Genomic DNA, 15,660 nt, shown 5'->3' on the forward strand with positions numbered 1-15,660 from the left:
GATCAAGCCCCATGTTGGGTGTAGAGATTATTTGAAAAATAAATCTTTAAAAAAGATTTTTTAAAAATAAACTAAAAATGGATCATGCTTTTAAATATAAAATATGAAGCCATAAAACTTAAAAAAAAAAGCATAGGGGAAAATCTTTGGGATCTTAAACTTGACACCACAGGCATGATCCATAAAAGAAAAATTGATAAATTGGACTTCATCAAAATTTAAAGCTTTGGCTATGAGAAAAGACCATAGAAGAGGATGAAAAAAGAAGCTATACAGATGAGGAGAAATTATTTGTAAGCCACATCTCAAATAAAAGACTAGTGTCAAACATATGAAGAACTTGCAAAACTCAATGGTAATAAAACAAACAATCCAATTAGAAAATAGACTAGGGGGTGCCTGGGTGGCGCAGTTGTTAAGCGTCTGCCTTTGGCTCAAGGCGTGATCCCAGTGTTCTGGGATGGAGCTCCACATCAGGCTCCTCTGCTAGGAGCCTGCTTCATCCTCTCCCACTCCCCCTGCTTGTGTTCCCTCTCTCTCTGGCTATCTCTGTCAAATAAATAAATAAATGAAATCTTAAAAAAAAAAAAAGAAAGAAAATAGGCTAAGATATGACAAGACATTTTACCAAAGAGGAAATACAGATCACAAATAAACACAGAAAAAGATATTCAATATCATTAGCCATCATCCTAATGGGAAATGTAAATTAAAACCTCAATGAGCTATCCCTACACTGTCAGAATGGCTAAAATTTTAAAAAGTGACAATATCAAATGATGGCAAGGATATAGAGAAACTGGAACCCTCATATATTGCTGGTGGGAATCTAAAATGGTACAACCACTCTACAATATACTTTGGTAGTCTGATTAAACAAAACACACAATAACCATACAATTCTGTAATTGTACTCTTTGGGTATTTATCTCAAAGTAATGAAAACTCAAGTTCATATGAAACCTGTGTACAAAGTTCACAGCAGCTTTACTTGTGATAGTTAGGGACTGGAATCAGCCCAATCATCTTCAATACAAGTATGGTTAAAGAAACTGTAGTACATTCATACTATGAAATACTAGTCAGCAATAAAAAAGGTATGAACTATTGATACATGTAATATCTTAAATGTATCTCTAGAAAATTAGGCTGAGTGAAAAGAAAAAGATAATCCTAAAAAGATAATTGTATTTGATTCCATTTATGTTACATTTTGAAATAACAAAATCTTAGAAATAGAAGGCAGGTTAATAGTGACCAGGTATTAAGGACAGGCATGAGAGGCTGGAGGGATGTGGGTTTATTTCCTTGTGTGATACAACTGTTCAGTATCTTAACTGTAGTGGTAGATATATGAACCTACACATGTTGTCCCGAGGTCAGGCTGCCAGGTGTCTCTTAGCTGGGGGTGGGAGTGGGGAGGTGGAGGGTGCAATGGTGTCCCTCTACGGCCCTACTGTCTCTAAGGCAAGGAAGGGAAGTCTTGGGACAGGCTGCCTGTTGTGGCTGTGTCCCTTCTGCTGATTCCATTTGCTGCTCCAAGCCTCCTGGTGAGGAAAGGGAATCTTAGGAGTCTTGAGCTTGTGGTAATAGCACTTGAAGCAACATGATTAATGCTATTTCCAGACATTGCTAACAGAGGAATGGTGTAAGACCTATTTAAAAAATTCACTTTTTCATTATTAAGACTGAATCCCAAAACAGATTCACTGAATTAGAGAACTAAACCTTAAAATTTCAATTTAGAGTACAGCCAAATGCAAAGTATTATTATTAAAAAGATTATTTCTTCTAATTATCAATATTTTAAGAATGTACTTTCAAGTAACCTTTAAATAAATATGGAGGTAACAGATAAAAGTTTTAAGACATGCTCCTTCTCAAGAAGAAACTAATTCAAAGGTGATGAATGAAATGAATCTGAATAAACCAAACTATCCACTTCTCTAGTTCAGCTGAAAATTTTCTCAAAGATATCAGTGTTTTGTAATGCAGAGTATAGCTACTAAAAAGAAAAAACTGCATTTTCATTAACAGTAAAACAGTTTTATCAATAAGAATGAAGCTTTGATAGTGTTTCTGACTAGTAATTTTAAATGGTTTACTTTACATAAAGTCTGTCTTCTGCAGCATACTTATTTAAGGCTCATTTGGTGGCAGAAATTCTTGGGCCAAAAATGTTTGCTAGATTCATCTCCAGCAGTTATACTACTTTGAGGGAGTCCCTGAAAAAGCCTTCTCTATATTAGAAAGCAAGACAGCAGAATCTCAACTCTCTCCTTCAGATAGTATATATCTTAGATAAGAATTTTATTGCTTCCAACCAAAAATTGTTTTTAAATTTACAAAGTAGTAAATATAAAATGACTCTAAGTGTTTTAAAACATCAAAATACATTTTCCTATTTCCTAATTAACCTAAGTATACTTTTATAAACAGAAAAGCACATATGCATTTTTTAAAAAAGCTTGAAGTCTAAAAAGTTAATCTAACTCCTAAAAGGTTCCAATTCAGATATGTCAGAATGGAAGGTACAGAGGCATTTATATGTATGTTCATTGTCAGAAATTAGCTTATTTATTTTTCACTATGTTTGAAATGGATGGTGGCTAAAATCATTTTAAGAAATTTATGGTAAGACTTTAAAAGATACAGCAGAAAATGTTCTTATCTAGTAGAAAATATTTTTATCAATAGGACATAAGAAGAAAAAGCAGAGTTCCCTTCTAAACCTTAAAGATACTATTCTCTGATTTCAGCTATGTAAGTATAATAGCAGAGACTTAAATTAAACCTCAATCTTGGGGTGTCTGCCTGGCTCAGTTGGTGGATCATGCAACTCTTGATCTCAGGGTTGTGAGCTCGAGCCCCACCTTGGGTGTAGCGATTACTTAAAAATAAAATCTTAAAACACAAACACACACACACACACACAACCTAGAACTTAAGTGTTCACTGATGGAAAGGATGAAGGAAATGTGCTGGAGAGACCAGCAGGGCATTGTGCTAAGTGAAGTAAGTCAGACAGAAAAAAACAAATACAGTATGATCTCACTTATATGTGGAATTAAAAAAAACAAAACAAAACACAAACCAAACCCAAACACTGAGCTCACAGATACAGAGAACAGACATGAATCCCAGAAGGGTTGGGGGCTGGGCAAAACAGATACAGGTGTCAGAAGATACAAAATTCCAGTTATAAAATAAATAAGTCATGAGGAGGTAATGTACAGCATGGTGACTACGGTTAATAATATTGTATTATATACTTGAAAGTTGCTAAGATAGTAAATCTTAAAAGTTATCACCACAAGAAAAGTTTTATAATTATGTATGGTGATGAATGTTAATTATACTTCTTGTGGTAATCACTTCACAATATATACAAATACTGAATCATATATTGTACACCTAAAACTAATATAATGTTATATGTCTATTATTAATCTCAATAAAAAGCTTCTGCACAGTGAAGGAAAAAATCAACAAAACTAAGGTAACCTACAGAATGGGAGAAGATATTTGCAAATGACATATCTGATAAATGGTTAGTATCCAAAATCTATGAAGAACTTATAAAACTCAACATGCAGCAAATGAATAATCCAATTTAAAAATGGGCAGAAGACATGAATAGACATTTTTCCAAGGAAGTCATACAGATTGCTAACAGACACATGAAAAGATGCTCAACATCACTCATCATCAGGGAAATGCAAATCAAAACTGCACTGAATATCACCTCACACCTGTCAGAATGCCTAAAATCAACAATACAGGAAACAACAGGTGTTGGCAAGGATGTGGAGAAAGGGGATCCCTCTTGCACTGTGTGGCGGGAATGCAAACTGGAGTAGCCATTCTGGAAAACAGCATGGAGGTTCCTCAGAAAGTTAAAAATAAGAACTACCCTACGATTTAGCAATTGCATTACTAGGTATTTACCCAAAGGACACAAAAATACTGATTTAAAGGGGCACATGCACCCCAATGTTTATAGCAGCATTATCTATAATAGACAAATTATGGAAACAGCCCGAGTGTCCATCATCGACTGATGAATGGGTAAAGAAGAGGTGGTATATACATACAATGGAATATTATTCAGTCATAAAAAAGAATGAAATCTTGCCATTTGCAATGACATGGAAGGAGCTAGAGAGTATTTTACCAAGCGAAATAAGTCAGTCAGAGAAAGACAAATATCAAATGATTTCACTCATGTGTGGAATTTAAGAAACAACACAAATGAGCAAAGGGGAAAAAAAAAAAGAGAGAGATACAAACCAAGAAAGAGACTCTTAACTATAGAGAACAAACTTATGGTTACCAGAGGGGAGGTAGGTAGGGAAATTAGTTAAATAGGTGAGGGGGATTAAGGATTGCACTTGTTGTGATGAGCACTGAGTAATGTGTGGTAGTGTTGAATCACTATATTGTACACCTAAAACTAATATTATGCTACATGTTAACTACCTGGAATTTAAATAAAACTTTAACATATGTATATATATTTTAAAAAACTAGAAAATGACAGCTGATTTATTACAGTAGCAAAGTCAGTTATGTTACCTTTCTTCCACCTAATTTCTTTCTATTACTTTTTGAGAATATTAATAATATCTCTCCTCCATGATAAATAATAAATTTATTCTTAGGAAAAATTACTGAAAACCCAACCTCATGGAATGATGTCATATGTGCCTAGAAACTGGTCGAGTTGTGTCAGAGAAAAGTGAAGTCACGGTTCCAAAAATGAGCAGGGCTAGGTAACAGTTGTGTCAGAACACAAGAGTAAGGAAAGAGTTGGCTCCTTCAAGGACTAACACAGAATCTAAAGGTGGATCCAAAATAGGATACCACGTTATGATGGAGAAAAGACAACTGTAATATGTAAGTACCTTTAAGATCCCAGATGCTCATTCAGGCATATGTACGACAGATAATTAACAGAAGTCAAGGAAATCTATTGATATAGTCTGTCAGATGTCACTGCTACCAGGGAAACTGAACCCAGGAGAAAATTCAGGCCTGAGGTAATAGGGTGCTAGCCAAAGCATCAAAGATGAACCTGATAACTGCACAGGAAGGCAGAAGTCAGGGTGCGATCTGACCTGAAATGAAATTATGGACCTGGGGCTCTTTTTAATGAAAGACAGGTACTCTTCCAGAAGTATTTAGTTTTAAGAATGCTGTCGAGTAGCCAAAACCAAACCAAACCAAGTTTATAAGGTGTCATGCAAAACAAAAATCAGAAGTAGACATGTGGAATTTTATCAAACTGAAAAGCTGTTTGGAAATTTCCAATTGCAATGAAAACTTGGGGTATAAGAACCTGGTGAGTGGGGGCGCCTGGGTGGCACAGCGGTTAAACGTCTGCCTTCGGCTCAGGGCGTGATCCCGGCGTTATGGGATCGAGCCCCACATCAGGCTCCTCTGCTATGAGCCTGCTTCTTCCTCTCCCACTCCCCCTGCTTGTGTTTCCTCTCTCGCTGGTTGTCTCTCTCACTGTCGAATAAATAAATAGAATCTTTAAAAAAAAAAAAAAAGAACCTGTTGAGTGAAGTAATGGAAGATGAGGCTGGAAATACAAATTGGGGAGGGTGTTTTTAAAGACTGTTTATCAGTTAAGGGTTAGTCCCTGAGACATCCACATGATTCATTTCTTCAATTCTGTTCAAATGTCCCCTTATCAGCAAGCCCTTCCTAGAACACTTTTTCCTTTTCCTCCTAAATGTATTTTTCGTCAAAGACCTTACCACCACAGGATCAATTATGTAATTACTGATTACACGTCTCCCTCAAATAAAATATAAGCCCAGGAATTTTTTTTTTCCCTGCTGTATTCCCAGCAACTGGAAGAGCCCCCGGCACACAGTTGGCACTCAGTAAATATTTGCTATTGAATAAACAAATATCAGCAGATCCAAGATTAAAGGTAACATAAGAAGGAAAAAAAATTTACATGTGCCTATCCTATTTCCCTATCTATATAACCAGGACAACAATCCAGCAACTGTTCTTTGGTCTGGCTGAAGCAGACCACTTTTAACTTAAAAAAAAAAAAAAAAAAAAAAGCTGGGCTCTAAAAGGGGCCCTTTTGTAGAGTCAAGTCCTTCCGGTCTTTTGTTTCTAACCTTTCAGAGGCAACACTGGTGACATCTGGTATTGATAGCAAGCCTCAAGTTTTCCAAGAATGTGAAATCAGTTCATTAAAATACACCAGCAAACCCATAAAAGAAGTAATCACTGACATTTCGTTCTGGGAATGGATTAACCATGGTTTAGAATCTTACTGATTAATTCTTCCATATACCTTCAGTAACAGTATCTGTTAAAAGAGCCTGTCTCTTTGAATTCTAGTTAAGAGCAAAACATCTGCATAAATGCTTAAATATGTCTCTGCTATTAAGTGTATTTGCATTAGTGTTCATAAGACTAGATCTTAAAAATCTGTCATCGTAAGGAAGAAAAAGAAAAAAAGGAATCTAAATTACGTACACTTATTTTTATTTTCAAGGCCAAAACTTTAAAAAATAAAAATATTAACTTGGGTATCAAAAACTGCAAATCACTTTTAAGTTAAGAGAAAAAATTATATTCTCGTTCAGATCCTTTTCCCGTATTTTGGGATGGATTGTTAATTTTCACTAGCTTTCTTCTTCTTCTTTTTTTTTTTTTACTAAGTAAACTCTATGCCCAACATGGAGCGTGAACTGATGACCCCAAGAGTCGGATGTTCTCCCAAATGACCCAGGTGCCCGTCATTAGTTTTATTCTTATATTAAGTGCAATATGATAAACTGACATTTTCTTCCTACTCTACGTATTCTAGCAACAAAACTAAATTATTTAGTCAAATGTATTTTTCCTTTAAAACTGAAGACTTCATATAAAATACTTAAAGTCTTTACTACTCTACCGTTATTTTTAAGTACACTCAATTTTTTCCCAGAAGTTTACAGAATCTTTTTTTTTTTTAATGGAGTCATTTTTTTACATTTAAATTCTTGATCTAGTTGGCATTTATTTTGGTATAAAGTCCAGGGGAGCCTGGATGGCTCAGCTGGTTAAGCATCTGACTTCCGCTCAGGTCATAATCTCAGGGTCCTGCGATAGTCCTGGGTCATTGAGCTCCCTGCTGAGTGGGGGGTCCACTTGCCCCACTCCCTCTGCCTCTTCCCCCACCCCTGCTCTCTCTCTCTCAAATAAATAAAATCTTAAAAAAAAAAAAAGTTAAAGCACACTTTTTTCTCTTTTTTTAAAATGACTTGCCTGATGACCCATTAAGCATTTACTGAACTATCCTATTTTTCTCTACTGATTTCAAGCACTAATATTATATTTCCCCAGGTTCATAGCATATTTCTGGGGTCAAATTCACTCAGAACTAAAGAACTGCAAATTAAATGAGATACCACTTTTAACCTATTAATTTAGGAAGGGTTTAAAAGGGTCATAATAATCTGGTTTAGAGGTGGGTGTGAGGAAATAGGTATTACTGATAGGAACATGAATGGGAAGGAAAGAAAACTTTGGGAAGTAAAATCACTAGGTTATACTATATATGTATTTACACTATATGTAATACAAAGTATATACACACCATATATACATATACCATTTTATTCAGGACATTCACTGAAAATCTATTGGGATTTTTAGTGAAATGGCATTAAACTTATAGATTTGTTCCCATAAAACTGCATGTCACATATTCAGGTATTCTTCTATGGCCTTCATTAAAGCTTTGGGTCTTTTGTTTTCTTCTAGATCCTGTTCTCTCCCTATTATATTTATTCTTAAGGTATTTCATACTATTTGCTGTCCTTAGTGGAATCTTTTTTCCATTACATTTTCCAGTTGATTACTGCTGATGCAGGAATTGTCTTATTTAATGAGAGTAATACCAGTTAATCAAAAAAGCTGGATTGCCTGGGTGGCTCAGTAGGTTATGTGTCTGCCTTCAGCTCAGGTCATGATCCCAGAGACCTGGGACCAAGCCTCCTTCTCTCCCTCCCCTGCCCCCCACTCATGCTCTGTCTCTGTCAAATAAATAAATAAAATCTTTTAAAAAATAAAATAAAATGATACATACATATTAAAACATTTTACTTGAATTTTCAAAAATACAGAATGTATATTCATTAAAAAATTCTCTTTATGTAGGGTCAAGGTTCCTTTTTAAGCAGAGTTCCAAGTTGTTTTTCTCCTATGAATCACATCAACAATGTGTGTCTATGATTTTCTCTACGTACAGAATAAGAACATAAAGACTCTTGCAAAGCAACCTGAGAACAGAGAGTCAACCCTTAGTTTCTAATGGCATCCCCTATGAACTTTTCACAGATGTACACATCAAACTCAACAATGTATTTTCAGCAACTTGCCTCTGAGTCACTCTGAAGCACTGAACTTGGTTGCCCCAAAACACAATTTCATTTTTGGGAACAAAAGAACTCAGGTGTATCAAAGAACAGCTTTCTAGCCACAAGCATTTAGCTTTTCATGAGCATCCTAAAAGAGCAATCCTTCCCTATCTCCGCACTTCAGTAATGGATAAAGGCAACAAATGCTTATTGAAATAAACTAAAGAGTACCTGGATTTCTAATAGTAAACACTGCTGGAAAATGTTAAATATACTATTCACAGGAAACCCTTTTTCTAATTACTTGAAAGAAATAGAAATATCTCCTTCCTGGGGAGCCTGGGTGGCACAGCGGTTGGGCGTCTGCCTTCGGCTCAGGGCGTGATCCCGGTGTTGTGGGATCGAGCCCCGCGTAGGGCTCTTCTGCTATGAGCCTGCTTCTTCCTCTCCCACTCCCCCTGCTTGTGTTCCTTCTCTTGCTGGCTGTCTCTATCTCTGTTGAATAAATAAATAAAATCTTTAAAAAAAAAAAAAAAGAAATATTTCCTTCCTATCTATATAAAATTTGGCGCATACTTTTTCCAATTACATTTTTTTTAAAAAAATCAATATGGATGAAGCTAAAAGTGAAGGATGGTTGTATTATGATTTTAATCTAAGTTAAATTTGTCATAATTATAGACTATAATCTTTCCCAAAAAAGTCTCCATAGCTTATACATATAAAAACAAAGTTCTTCTCTGCTTAACATTCACCTAAGCTACAAATCAAGGTTCTTCTTATTTTGTGTCAGTAAGAAAAAATAAGGTTGGAATCCATCCGTTACATAGCAGGAAAACATGACTAGACATCAAGGAACTAGAATACTAGTTTCAGCTTCCCATACACTCATTGAATTGGATTTCCTAACTTAACAACAAAGTACAAGGAACTGGGCTGGTTACTTAATAGTAAGGACCTGGTTTCTAGTTCTGGCTTCATGATTCTCCATCATTTAATCACTTATATAATTCTAGACAAGCCACAACTTCCCTGAATTTCACTTTCTTGGAGGCAATAATATATGTTCTTCATATCATTCAAAATTAGTATGAAGATTAAATTAAAAATGTAAGGTCTGAAAAGGATTCTAAAGATCTAGTTCAATATTCTTCTTTTACAAATACATAATAGAGAAGTTAAATTATTTGTTCAATGTCACATTAACTTTTAGTAGCATAGCTGGAATTACAAATCTAGGTCCCTTAACACCTAGATTGGTGTTTTTACACTATATCTTCCTGCTTCTAAAGTAGGTGAAAGACTTGAAAACCACAACTAGCCTATAACCTTCCTTGACTAGATTTTATGACCAAATTAAGCCCTTATGCCCCCAAGCATACTTTGGGTATGATGAATTAACTTCTCTTCTAGAAATTTAGAGTGAAACTAATTATGAGGCATTCTTGAGAAAATTCAGAAAATTGAGAAAATTGTCACTCCAATCATTTTATGTGTTTTTGATTGAAAAAGACAACATAACTATACTAATAGTACTATACTAAGACATTATTACCAGGCATGGCTCTAGCCTTCAAGACTTTAAAGTTGAAATTCTTATTCAACTTTAAAGGCTTGTCTTCTTGAGACATTACCTCCTCTGAAGGCCCTTTAACCGACTTGGTTGACTCTCATCTCCATTCTGAATAAACATCTATTGTTATACTCTGCACTGCAATTATTTCTTTCTTTTTTAATCTTAATTGAATGAATATGTCTTAAAAGGAAGACAGACTAAACACTATGGAAGTATAGGAAAAAACTGATGAAACTGAGAGGTCTCCATAAAAAATGTGACAGGATTTTAAGAAAAAAAGATGAAGGAGTAGGGACCAGGCAGAGATAGGAAAAAAGGAAGAAGGGACAACTCACAGTGTTGGCAGTGAAAAATATATTTACTCAAGTTTTAAGTCTTACACCACAACAACATTCCTGCTCCTCTTAATTTCTTTTACCCTCTTTGTTTGAACCTGCTTCAACCACCATTCCCGTCTACTTTTACTTCGCTATAAATTGTCATTCATCACTCTTTAAATCTTTCTTCTACTTCCACCCAACACTACAAGCTGAACTTGGGTAGATGACTCATGCTCCAGTAAACAGTAACAAAAATTGCTAAGAGTTTGCAATAATGATGGAAAGGTAAACCACTTTCAAATTACATCAACACACAATAAAAGATCTTTTTATATAAAATATTCTATTGAGATAAATTACAAGTGTTCATTTCTAAAATTGAAAGTTTTGCTCATGCCTGTACTTATTTTTTAAGATTTTATTTATTTATTTGACAGAGAGAGAGACAGCCAGCGAGAGAGGGAATACAAGCAGGGGGAATGAGAGAGGAAGAAGCAGGCTCCCAGCGTAGGAGCCTGATGTGGGGCTTGATCCCATAACACCGGGATCATGCCCTGAGCTGAAGGCAGAGGCTCAACGAATAAGCCACCCAGGCGCCCCTAATGTCTGTACTTAAATAAAAAATTTATCCTAAAAAAAATTATCCTAATAGGCTTTAGAAGATACTAAAGTGAGAAAACTTTTTTAATAAGTGTAAATTTGAGATGGAAGAGAACACATCTCATCACAACAAACATTTGCTGCTTTCAAAACAAAGTAAGTTTAGAGTATTATTCTTACATTTTAAAATTTCAGTATTCCACACTTTATTTCGAACTTGAACTTTATTTCAGTTTAAGTCTCAAACACACTCCCATCCAATAGTTTTACAAATCTCATATTCTCTATGTTATTTTCAGTTAAACTCCAATTATGGCCATCAAAACTTTTAATGAGAAATTATTTTAGAGTTTTGATCAATTTCATAGTAAACACATGGCATCTTATTTGTGCTTTGGAAAGAAAAATCTTTTACATATTTTTAAATATTTATTTGAGAGAGAAAGAGAGAGAGCAGGGGGAGGGGCAGAGGGAGAGAATCTTAAGCAGAGTCCCCACTTAGAGCAGAGCCTGAGGCAGGGCCCCATCTCAGGACCCTGAGATCACCTGAGCTGAAATCAAGAGTCAGACGCTTAACTGACTGAGCTACCCAGGAGTCCCAGAAAAATCTTTTAAAGAATGCTATAGAAACACAAAGTAAAGTCTTTTTTCAATGCTAAGTCTTTACAGTATCACAATATGTTAACAAAATTCCCCTTATGAGACTCTTGGCTTAAGCAAAGAATATTTCTTGTACATATTTCTTGTACAAACTGTTTTCAATATTAGAAATCCTTCAACATAAAAAATGAAAAGTGACTCCTTGATTTGTTATACCTGAGAGTGAAAAAAAAAAACAATCTAGCAGCTTAAGCATTCAAAGTATTAAAAGAATCAGAATCAGTTACAGAAGCAGGAAGGGACCTCTTAGAAGTCCAACCCCCTCAATTTACAGCCAAGGAGCCAGAATCTTAGGAAGGTCAAACGATTGCATAACAAGCTTCTCCGATTCTTTGCCTGCGCTCTTTATGCAACACTTTCACACTTCCCTATCAAAATGAAAAAAGTACAGATTTATATTTTACTGCCTACATACACAATTCTGTACTTCATTCATGAGGAACCTGCACTAGCAAACAGTCTTTTTCCTTCTAGTCTATCCATAGAGAAAAACTTTCAAAATATTTCAGAGATTTCCAGCTATTTCAGAGAAGTACCCTACAGGACTTGCTAATCCCTCACTTCTTTAGATCCATGGTCTCTTACCTATTTTTAGTCACAGAATCTCATCAAAGCCATGGACCCAGTCCTCAGGGGAATGAATAAAACAGGAGTTTTAGAGATGTCAAGGTCTTCAGGTGGAGATCCCTTGCACTAGACTACAAAACTTTCCTCAGCATTAAGCCAAAATTACCACGTATATGTGGACTATATTAATCTACCAACATATGTTTCTCAGGACCATAATTTGATGTTGGGTACTCTTCTTAAATTGAGGGCCAACGAGAAATGGCATATGTTCTGCCACTAGAAAACTACCTCCTATGGTCATTCAATGGATCACGTGTAAAGATTCACAATGTATTTCTGAGATAAAGCAAAGCAAAGTTTCTCCCTTGACACTCTGGAATGCTTCCCTCAGCCTAGATTTTCCTAACATCATTATTTCACATATTGCCCCCCTTCCCACCCTTCTTTCTCCCCACCTAGCACTTGGCTTTATTCTTTTACTAATGTGTTATGAATTTGTGTTTTAAGATTTTTTTTGCCTTTTGCAAACTTGTATTGTGTTCAAAATGAGTAATTTTTAGAATGAAAATGACTAATGTATAGAATAATTTCTCTCGAATTTCTCACATTTAAACTTTTTAACTGTTCTACACTTTCTTTTTAAACTTTCACCGTTTACGTATAATTTACATATAATAAAACACTAAAATCGTTCATGTTTATTAGTTCCATCAGTTATGACAATTTTAAAATTATCATCTGCTTTATATTCTTTTTGGAAGCAAGAAGGGTGTAAATGAATAAATAGTTGATTCATTCATGATTTGATCTGTGACAGTCTAGCAGGGGGAAAATGAAAAAGGGTGGGACTAGAAATAAGAAGACAAGATAAAGGATTATAACAACCATACAGATAAGAGTGACAGGGTCAGACCAGAAAGGCAGAAAGGTGGCAGTGAGAATTAAAAATCGGCAAGATAAAAATGATACTGCTATCAAGGTTAGAAAATAACCACTGTGAAAATGAAGAGACAGTAAGAATGGCTGAGGAACACACTTTACACATTATTTTTTTATAATGGGTGTCCAATAAACATTTATTCATTCATCCAACAAACTATTATAAGCCTATTTTGAATCGGACGTAAAAAAGTCAGATTCTTGCCTCCTCAATATCATAGCTGTAGCAGAAATTTAGTCAAGAACTCACAAGTTCCCAAATCTTTAAACTTCTAATAGTTAACAGAATACTTTCTCTCAACGTGATAAAAAATGAGTTAAACAACTAAATGATTTATACTATTATTGTAGTGAATAAAACATCTACTTTATAGGCTAGCTGGCTATTTACCTGGCTTCTTGATAAAATTAAAATTTGAAAAGTGATGACTCACATAATGAGAGTCACTAAATTTCAAATCAGTGGTAGTTTTTTCACCTCCCTTGAAAGCCCCACTCAAGAAATAAGTTTATTCACAGACTTACCTTTCAGAAGTGTACAAATTTCTTACTAAAACAACATTTTGGTCTGAGGCTATCAAATAGAAACCTATTAAATATACTCGATTCCCTATATTTATTTAACTACATTGTAAGCAGTTACTATATATTTTTCAAATCTTAACCAAAGAAATTTTCAAGGTATCTAATTTCACTTTGGTTCCTTAATTAGAAGTGAAATTAAATATCTTGAAAAATCCAGCATTTAATAATCTTCCCTGAAGCAGACAGCCCCTCTGCTATTGTTTTTTCCTCAAAAGAAACAGTTTTCAACAAAAGTAAAGTTTATTGCTATGATTCAGTCATCAGCAAACATGAGAATATCACTAAGGGTCAAACACTGTTTAAGAATTAGAAATACAAACATATACTAACATCCTGATAATAACAAAAAGCTTAATTCAAGAAATAGTGATCTATAAGCACCAATAATTCAAACATGAAAAACTAGAAATGAATACTAAAGTGAATAAGAAGTCCAGTGAATAACCACCAATATGTGGAAGAATATTCCAGTGTAGACATAATACATTGTAACTTTTTGTTTGAGACAATGCCATATTCAAAATGAAAGCAGAAGTAAACAAAGTCAGGGCATATGACTGCTTATTATTTTATTACTTAATGATGACTAAAGAGATTATCAATTTAATAGATTACTAAGAAACTATAATAGAATATTTTTCTCAATAAGAATACAAGCTTATTGATTACTCCTTATTTCATTACTATTCACCTGCCTTCTAATATGAACACTTACACATGCTACCTCTTTCCCATACCAGTGCGATACATAAAGAATTCAGTCCTTTAATACTTAAGTTCATTGATTATAAATAATACTCATTTTTTGGTGTTACTCAATTATAAATTTCCCAGTCAAAACAATAAAAAAAGAATACAATTCAGGCAGGATTCATCAACAAACAACAGAAGTTGCTAAACTTAATTTTATAATTGATGGTATAAAATCAGCATAAAACATATTACTGCAACATATTACTTTTTTTTTTTTTGCAACATATTACTTTTAAATTAGTTAGGTAATTGAGGAAGGAAAAACAAATCACTCTTAAATTTCCTAAATTTCCCTAACAGATACTTCGAAAGACAGAGTTTTGGCCCAAATTGAACCAAACTAGAAAATAGCAACAGTAAACCGTTACTGGATCTAGCCTTTTCTGAAAAATGGTAATTTAGAACAAGAAAAACATGTATGTGTCCAGAGGTTGTATCTTCAATCCTCGTGGAAATAACATCCATACTCAATCACCTCGATCCTGCACATATTTTATTCTTCTAAGTTCTTTGGACTTTAAAAAAATGAGTATCCCTTAAATATAAATATATTCAGAAACAACTAACAGGAGCTTTTAAATGAAGACAAAATCTGAACCATACATAGTTAATGTCATATTAAGAGGGGTAAGGGGCAGGCTGGGGGTAATGAAAATAAAATTATGAACCTAAAATTTAGCCAAGTGGTATAACTTTCATTCTTCAAAATTTAACGCCAATCAATTTAGGGAAAAAAAAGTTTGTTTAAAAAGATGCAGTTTAGTTCTGTGCGTAAGTAAGGTTAATACCACACCAAATATGAGCATTCTTGAATTTATTCTTTGGTGAAAGTAATTTAAAAATCAAAAGTGCTGCAAAATATTAACTCAATTTTATAGGAAAGAGGAAAGAATGTTAGAAAATAGCTTATCAAAAATCGAAGAGATACAGGATTGGAGCCATTCACAATCATACCAATTAAATCTTGAGAAGCAATTATGGCAAACAGAAGCCAAGAGTGGCAAAACTACCACTGGTCAGTCAAGTATTTTTTATGCCTAAAGATTAAATTTTTCCTTTTCATAAGTCATTAAACAGTTTTTTTAATGCTATATAAGATACCACAATTTCAATTTATAAATACACACTCATATACGTTTTATTTCCTTAAAAAAGTCATATTCCAAACACAAAAGCAGTCAAATAAGAGAAACACAGGCTTAATACTGATTTCTTATTACCAAATAAAGAAATAAAAGAAAGGAAAGAAGGTGGCCAAAATCCCAGAAGCTATTTCCGCATAAAA

General features: G+C 34.3%; 1 protein-coding gene across 3 annotated transcripts in view; it reads right to left on the minus strand.

The window, feature by feature from the left end:
* RB1 (RB transcriptional corepressor 1) overlaps window positions 1-15,660 on the minus strand; it is a 155,243-nt gene that overhangs the window by 38,698 nt on the left and 100,885 nt on the right. The gene's annotated exons all lie outside the window — the stretch shown is intronic.

Source organism: Ailuropoda melanoleuca, chromosome 7 (genome assembly GCF_002007445.2).
Source record: "Ailuropoda melanoleuca isolate Jingjing chromosome 7, ASM200744v2, whole genome shotgun sequence".
Lineage (NCBI taxonomy): Eukaryota > Metazoa > Chordata > Mammalia > Carnivora > Ursidae > Ailuropoda > Ailuropoda melanoleuca.